We start from the raw sequence: 8173 nt of genomic DNA on the forward strand, positions 1-8173 counted from the left end.
TGCAATTTTTCTGTCACGCAATGCTTAGGTTCATTTTATGGTGTCCTGTGGTGTGACTGCTCTTATAGGAGGAAAAAAAAAGTTTTTTTATTAATGAAAACACATATTAAGATTAAACACAATATCATTATCAAGTTAGCATGAGCTCAGATGTCAGTCATGTATACAAAAGGATTAAAATGGCCATAATGCAGTGAATTCCCTGTGGTGTGACTCCATTTTCCTGCGGTGTGACATGCCTATGCTATGTGTTGATGCAGGACACATTTTCCCAAAAATGGCAAAAATAAGGTGAAATTCCACAGACCACTAAGTGCTTTATTTTTTATTTATTTTTTCAATTTTTATACATCATTTTTTTCAGGAATTTGAACATTTGCGTTACGCCCTTAAACGTCAACCACCCATATGTCATATTTCAAAGCAAAAAACATTGTTTGTGAGTGTCCATTCTGTGAACTGTAAAATGAAGTCATTGGGTGGCATACTTTCACTCTCTCTTGATGTCAAAAAATGTTTAATGGCATGGAGGCCTTCATTATGGTCAATATTGGTGTATAGACTCTCCACATCCATAGTTACGAGAAAAGCATTTTCAATGTTCTTCAAAGTGCCTAATTTCACAAGGACATCAGTTGTATCCTGCACGAATGAAGGGAGGGTGGACACATAAGGTTTAATACAAAAAATCAATAAACTTTGAAAGGGGCTCAGAGATGGTGCCAATCCCACTAATGATAGGGCGGCCAGGAGGGTTCTCAAGATCTTTATGCACCTTAGGTAGCATGTAAAAAGTTGCAAGACATGGTTCAGAGGCATACAGATACTCATATTCCTTCTTAGTGATCCAGTTGTTTAACATGGCTCTTGAGAGCAGACCATTTAGCTCTTGCTTCAGTTTGTCCAGAGGGTTAGACATCACCCGGACATAGACGTTTGTATTGTCTAATTGCCTGTGTGCCTCTGTAGTGTATTTCTGTCTGGACCAAATAACCGTCGCTCCACCCTTGTCGGCAGGTTTAATAACCAGTTCATCATTGGAGTTCAACCAGTTCCTCACTGGAGACCTTTTTTGTAAAGGCTATCAGGCAGGGATTGTTGCTAACTGGGTAAAAAGTAGATTTTGGTCTGAATTGGGGATATGAGTTCTCTTCAGTTGTGCTTAATGGTGGCTCTGCAGTCCTGGTAATATTGCGGTTGTTGTACCATGCTTTTAAAGGTAGAGTAGGAGATCTTTGAAAAACGGTTCCTGTGAGCTATATTTTTGAAAATACACAGCCCGCCTCTCCCTTCAGCCCTCCCCTCAAAGCCACGCCTTCAAAACACATGAACGCGCATGCAGTCTGTCAAGTGTTCGGATTATCCCGGGAACCCACGAGAGCTCACGAGGCGGGGCTAGAACTAGAAGCCACGTCAAATCGATTAGCCAAGCTAACTTCCAGCCATGGCACTGTCTCCGGCTACGGTAAGAATGTTCAACATCACAATAAACGCACAGGCCGTCATGGTTGCCATTTCAAGAAATATTGATGACAGTAGATGTATACTAGATTAGTTATTGAACTTGACTTGATACATGTTACTTATCTCATTCTAACTTCCTAACACTGATGACAGATGCTATACCGTCATCCTACAGCTACAGTACTGACATGGATTTATTTTGACAGATGTGTACAGCAATATACATTTTACTATTGTATTTATATATACCCGACACCACAATCCGTAGTGTTTTAGGCAAGGACGTCAGTTATGTACGAATCTTACGGGGATATTTCACTTGGGTTGCCGCACGCGCAGACACAGGAAACAGAGGGAGTAAAGAAAAACAACCGAACTGATCAACGCTAATTAAATTGTTTTGGCTGACGATATTTTCATATGCTTTAGACCTTCCACGACCACGACGGGAGCTCCAGCTTTCCTGGCCCATCACAATCATAACGACCTAACAGCCCAGTAGGACCGATGGCCAGAGATGGAGGAGGAGGAAGATAGACGCAGCAGAGGTCGGGGATATTGATTAGGAAGACTCCAACAGAATTGACGCCCTGCTAACTGTAAGGATGTACATTCATCCCACAATAACATATGTCCTGCTGTATTCCTCCAGATGTGTAAGTATTGTCTGGATGTTATCACAACAGATGTACTCTATATCGCAACACGAGTAGGCTGCACGAGTACACCTGTTGTGATAACACCCATTACAATATTTCTACTCCTATGAGTACTAGTGTGATATGACATGGTTGTAGGTACACAACACCAGTGGTAGTTCAAGTACATCCATAAAAGCCCTTCTACTTCATACATCTGTGTGCCCCTGGCACAACACCAGTTTGTAAGAAATTGACTGCAAAACGTTGTATGCATACAATTGGCACATCTTTATTTATATACACAATAATGATTGCTTATGTCCATATCGGTCTTATTGTCAATAGTTATTTAGTCCCCATCATCAAATAGAAAATGCATGACATAAAACGTATTTATTGCTTTGCAGGCCTTGATTCAATCATTGAATTTGAAGCAATCGCATCGGTTTACTGCAGCGTGCCCTGATCCGTGACCCCAGTTTGATGTTCGACCTGGCACATGACATCTGGTCCTCAGCCACAGCCCAGTAGCACAACCAACCTGGCGCCTCTGCGCAATCTGTAAGGAGATGCCCATGAACATTGAAAGGAAATGCTGTGGTGTTCTCAGTTTTGATGGAAGACTTTGGGCTGATGTAGGACTAGGTGAGAGAAACGGACTCTTCAGGCATGCAGCCTACAGACAGTATGGGGCACTTGAACAGGGTTGACGTTGTAATACACAGTACAATACCCAGGATTAGCCAGGGTTACCCTGCTCCACTAGAGAAATATAAAAGGTTTATACAGAGTACGGTATAAAACACACAAACCGGCAGTGTGCAGAGTTTATTTTTCATTATCTGTAGGAGCATTAATCTGTACATTTATACATCTCACCTTTTTTGTTTGGAACCATGTTTGTCTTGTTACCTTTGTTTTTTTTTAATACATAGAAAATAAATGCAACCTGTCAAATAATCTTCTGATTGTAGTCTTGTGGAATATATAAATTATGTAACCATGCATTTTCAGTCAGAGAATGAATAAAAAAAAAGCCACACAGTCAAATTGTGTCCACCAATATTTACTGTCATTGAAATGTATGGACAATTTAAACAATGTATTACACATGACACTAGATACATTACTTAATACTATATTTACAGTTGTCATTACCACACAAAAAACTCGGGGAAGGTGGGTAAGTGCAGCAACTGTGAAGGGCCTAGTCTGAGGTTGGAGGCGTCTGTGCTGTAAAAAGATAAACAGAATTAGAAATCACATATCTGACAGTAGCTCCAGTGACATTTTAAATGTAAGTAACCTGGGTTGTTGGGGCAGGGACACCAAAAATAACTCCTTTATCTGGGCTCACCTGGTTGTGAGTGTCTGCCGTCAGCCATCCCTCTTGGGGCAGAAAGTCTTCTGCACAGGACGGTGCCCTGAAGGTTGACGTTCACAGTATGCAGCCTTCATGTCCTGGAACTTTTATTGTGCAATTTTCCATATCTGAAACAAGCAATGTGTTAGACTGTGTAAGGGCTTCATTACATTACATTACATTACACAGCAGGGTTTTACCGGGTGTTGGCTACAGTCCCAGGAGCAAAGTGGAGTTGTGTGCCTTGCTCAAGTGCACTTCAGCTGTGGATGGAGATGTAGGTAGGGAGAGGTAAGGATGGGATTTTAACCTGCTTCTCTCTGTGATCTTAGGACCACCTCTCACCATCAGGTGATGGCTGCTACCTCAAGTTTCACTCATGGCCCAAGTTATGATCTGTAATCAGCATTGTTTTTACCTTACAAAAATAAATGTAATGCATTCAGCACCATGGGGGGCTGTGAAGACCTTTGAGTATATTTGCAGAACTACATACTGAATTGAGCCATCCGCCTTTCTCTTGGTTGGTGTGTTGAGATGGTGACTGCAGTCCAGGCTTCTTGGATCGGAGGAGAAGAGCTGTAGCTTTTACTGGCATAAGTAGGCCTATGTGGTTGTGGAAGGACCCTGTCTGCGGTTGACCTGAGGGAAAAAAAGAGCACAAATTGCATATTAGCACAGAGCCCATGCTAAGACCATAGACAGATAAATCATCTGGCACAATCTGCATGCAACCAACAGAACCTAGAAAGAGACAGATTAGCAGCAATACACAAAGGGGACAAGTACACAAAAAACATGCAAAGTGTTCTGATTAGGTGCATGGAGGTAGTCTGTGTTGATTCCAGCAACCTCAAAGACTGAAAAGTGTCCCAGTGTATTGAATTGAAACCTATAGCGCGTGTGCGCGCACACATAGGAATATGATAATTTAGTGTATCAATTACAACTACAGGATCTGTTCATATACTTTTGTCAGATAGAACCATTGTTCCTCAAAGGCAGATCATTCCAAAAGGGATAGTAGTATCTGCAACTGGACGAAATTACACCCACAAACATGAAAAACATTTTAACAACTCAAAGGCAGCCTTGATGTGAGAGTGAACCTGATGAAGCAATAGCGAAACGCATTGTTCAGCAAATAAACTACCAGTGTGTGGTGATTCATCCTTCATTTACTTGGCAGCCTTGATATGTTGTGATACAGGAGCAAGGAACAGCTATGGAAAACACCACAACATTGGAATGGACAAAGCAGAACATTTCTATATAACCATGGTAAAAACAAATAATGTACCGGCATCTCCATGTGATCATTCAGTGTAGCCATCACAATAAAGATCTGCTGTGTAGCCGTCATGGTCATTAGGTGGTATTTATCAAATGCAAAACTACTGTCTTCTCAAAAACGACATCAGCGAGTTAACAACATTAGTTCTACAACCACAATCATGTTACATTTGAAAACCCAAAGGCAATCTATTTTGCAATGCTGGAGTGGCGAACAGGTTGTGCTTGTGCTTGCTACAGTATTACCATCGTCATACAACAGAGACGTACATACCCAAAGCAAAACATGCAAACGATATATTTTTGTAAACCACTAGAAAGACATGCTTGCTGGTCAAAGTAATGTGTGTGTAAACATGGTAGGTTACTTACTTATTACGGGGTGAATCCGTATTTAGTTACTGAACGCGGGTGGAGAAGGGGAATTGAGAACAGGTGCTTCCATCCTCCCAGCTGGTTTGTCGCTCGTTCGCACAACTAGATTCTAGTAGCAAAACACACAAGAGTAACCGTCTGAGTTACACAGAGCAATTCTGAAAACGTGTTTATGCGCACAGAATAAATGCCACAGGGGGGGAAAAAACACCAAAAATAACGCGATTAAGGTAGCAGCTATGTTAAGCAAGGTAGCAGCTAGATATGTTGGAACTTGAGCTAATCCTCTGACCCCTCTCAATGGATAGGCCTACTTGCTTAAAAAAAAAGACACCACTGTGTCCTAAACCAATTCACAAAATATTATACAGACAAATATATTACCTCACCTCTCGATTAGAAATGTGGTCACCAAAGCCTATGTTTGAAGCCGCTGCCGTAGCCGACATCTGTGTCCAAGAGTGTCAGGTCCCATTTCCAATTGTCAGCCCGTGTTGGAATCTGGTCTTGCGAGTCCAATGACTATAATCCAAGGGACTATGTTATCCTGACATGGTTAGTCCAGTGTAACAAAAGCCAAAGTTCTTCCTGTAGCTCTGCAAAAGCCAGCAAAGTTTCCAAGTAGCTCAGCCTGCTGCTAACTCTCGTTACCTTGCTAGCCGAGTGATGATGAGCCTCGTCGCGTGTGCATGAATGATGGGGGCGGGGTCGGTCAAGTTCACGAGTCGGTGAACGCGCAGGGAGGAGGGGTGAGTGCTGGTGGTTGATGGACGTGTCAGAAACCAATAGAAGTGATGATGAGTATTACTTCTATTGGTTGCCGTTTTCTTCTGACTACGCCCTCTACACTGGACCAAAAGATTTCGTTTTTTTTCCAAACACTCTATTTTAATGGGTGCTATGGCGTCATGAGGGGTTTTTCAGATGATATGGTAAAACATGTTCCAGAAAAACATCTCCTACCCCACCTTTAAGTGTAGATTCCGATAGAATTTAAATAGATCAACTTGTGTATGGAAGTGATTGATCTTCCAGACCATGAATCGTAATGAAATGGTAGTATTATGGGATGGTCAGGACCAGGCTAGAGAAGAAGAGGAAGGGGTAGGAGAAATAGTACTACACTCATTGAGTGCTGAGAGACAGTGAGGGACCAAACCAGACAGACTAATCTCCACGTCTGCACGTGACTGTGTACCTAGCACAGTTGTCACCATCAGCAGCTATAATCAGAGGACAGACTAACACACATGCATCGCAGGAACTTTCATCAGAAACAAAATCCACATCATCGCTATTGGCATACAGTACCGTGTGGCTGAAATGAAGTCAATCTGCACAGTCCATGTTGTAGTGCTAATACAACACTTAGAGTAGGACCTCCACTAAGAGTATGAACTCTGACACAAGTGTTAAATTCACGTTGCAAATTGTGTGTGTGTGTGTGTGTGTGNGTGCTTGCGTGCTTGTACATGCCTCTATGTACTGTTGTGTTGTCTAGTCTGTTGTGTGCCTGTCTTGGTCCTTTCTATTCTTGTGTCTGTGCAGATGTTTGTGTGACCTGCATAGCTCATAGACTCTTTTTTACGTATGTAGCACACATAACCCACCAGCACACACCAGTGAACACCCAAATAGAAAAATGAGAACCTTGTTCCACACACACTCAGACTCTCACACTCCAGGGCCAGGAAAAAGTCTGGTGGGCCATTTCCTATACAGTATCTATTACTTCTTTCTCTATTTACTCTCAATCTCCCCAGTCCCCCCTCTCTCTCTCTCTCTCTCTCTCTCTCTCTCTCTCTCTCTCTCTCTCTCTCTTCCTCATCTTGTAACATCGCATCAGTGTTTGCACCTTCCTTTACCTATTCTGCAACCAGTCTCTATTCCTCCTTCAATTTCTTTCTTCCTCCTCCTCTTCTCTCCTCCTCATCTTCTACAGTACACAGTATCTATCTCTGCATCTCTCTCTGCAAAACAGCATCTCTCTTCATTCTTCTCTCAATTTCACTCTTCATTCCTCCTCTTCTTCTCACTCTATCACTCCCTCCCTTTGCTTCCCTCGCTCACTCTTTCCCCGCACCACTCTTCCTACTCCTTCCTCCTGCTCCATCTTTCCTATTTATTACCTTTTTCTATTTGTTTTAACCTTTTCCATCTGACTTCTTGGAAGAGGAATGAATGTTGTCTGCTAGTTTTCGCTAGTGTGTGTGCATGTGTGTGCGTGTGTGCCTGCGCGCGCATGTGTGCCCAATGTGTGTGGTATGAGTCATCACCAGACCTTCATGTGCTGAAATTCATACTCGCGTGCACACACATGCACACGTACACATGCATGCACACACACACACACACACACACACACACACACACACACACACACACACACACACACACACACACACACACACACACACACACACACACACACACACACACACACACAAGAGTATGTTCGTTTGTGTTTGTGGGCACTGTTTTTTGGCCAACCATCTTTCTCTCAGGAGCGTTCATCCATGTGTGCGTGCGTGGATGTGTGTGTGTGTGTGCGTGCGTGGATGTGTGTGTGTGTGTGTGTGTCTGCACCTGTTTGTGTTTGCATGCATGACAGTATTTGGGGGTTGATGTGAAGCATTCAATCAAGAATTCGCTCCACGTCTTGCAGTACTTTTGCCCAGATACCTTTCTCTCTTTCTCTCTTTCTCTCTTTCTCTCTCTCTCCCCCTCTCTCTCTCTCTCTCTCTCTCTCACTCTCTCTCTCTCACACACACACTCTCTCTCTCTCTCTCTCTCTCTCTCTCTCTCTCTCTCTCTCTCTCTCCCACATCCTCTCTCTCTCTCTCTCTCTCTCTCTCTCTCTCTCTCTCTCTCTCTCTCTCTCTCTCTCTCTCCATCTCTCTGTCTGGCGTGTTCCTGTGGTAATGAAATGCATCTCGCAGTGCCATAATTCAATCAGGAGCCTGAGAGGTGGTGGCGGTTTATGAATCCATTTATTTACTGGCAAAATAGGACACTCACGCACACACACACACACACG

The 8173-nt window shown here is 43.0% G+C and overlaps 2 long non-coding RNA genes across 2 annotated transcripts; one reads left to right on the top strand and one right to left on the bottom strand.

The window, feature by feature from the left end:
- Positions 1-1221: 1221 nt before the first annotated feature.
- On the top strand, positions 1222-2552 carry LOC134442039 (uncharacterized). The gene is made up of 3 exons (XR_010033270.1): positions 1222-1465; positions 1894-2063; positions 2513-2552. It is a non-coding gene; the product is annotated as an uncharacterized LOC134442039 (long non-coding RNA).
- Positions 2553-2561: 9 nt separating this feature from the next.
- LOC134442040 (uncharacterized) lies at positions 2562-6093 on the bottom strand. The gene is made up of 5 exons (XR_010033271.1): positions 5526-6093; positions 5134-5245; positions 3965-4110; positions 3463-3596; positions 2562-3338 (listed from the first exon to the last, which is right to left on the bottom strand). It is a non-coding gene; the product is annotated as an uncharacterized LOC134442040 (long non-coding RNA).
- Between the last annotated feature and the right edge of the window lie 2080 nt (positions 6094-8173).

This window comes from Engraulis encrasicolus, unplaced genomic scaffold (assembly GCF_034702125.1).
Source record: "Engraulis encrasicolus isolate BLACKSEA-1 unplaced genomic scaffold, IST_EnEncr_1.0 scaffold_1094_np1212, whole genome shotgun sequence".
NCBI lineage: Eukaryota > Metazoa > Chordata > Actinopteri > Clupeiformes > Engraulidae > Engraulis > Engraulis encrasicolus.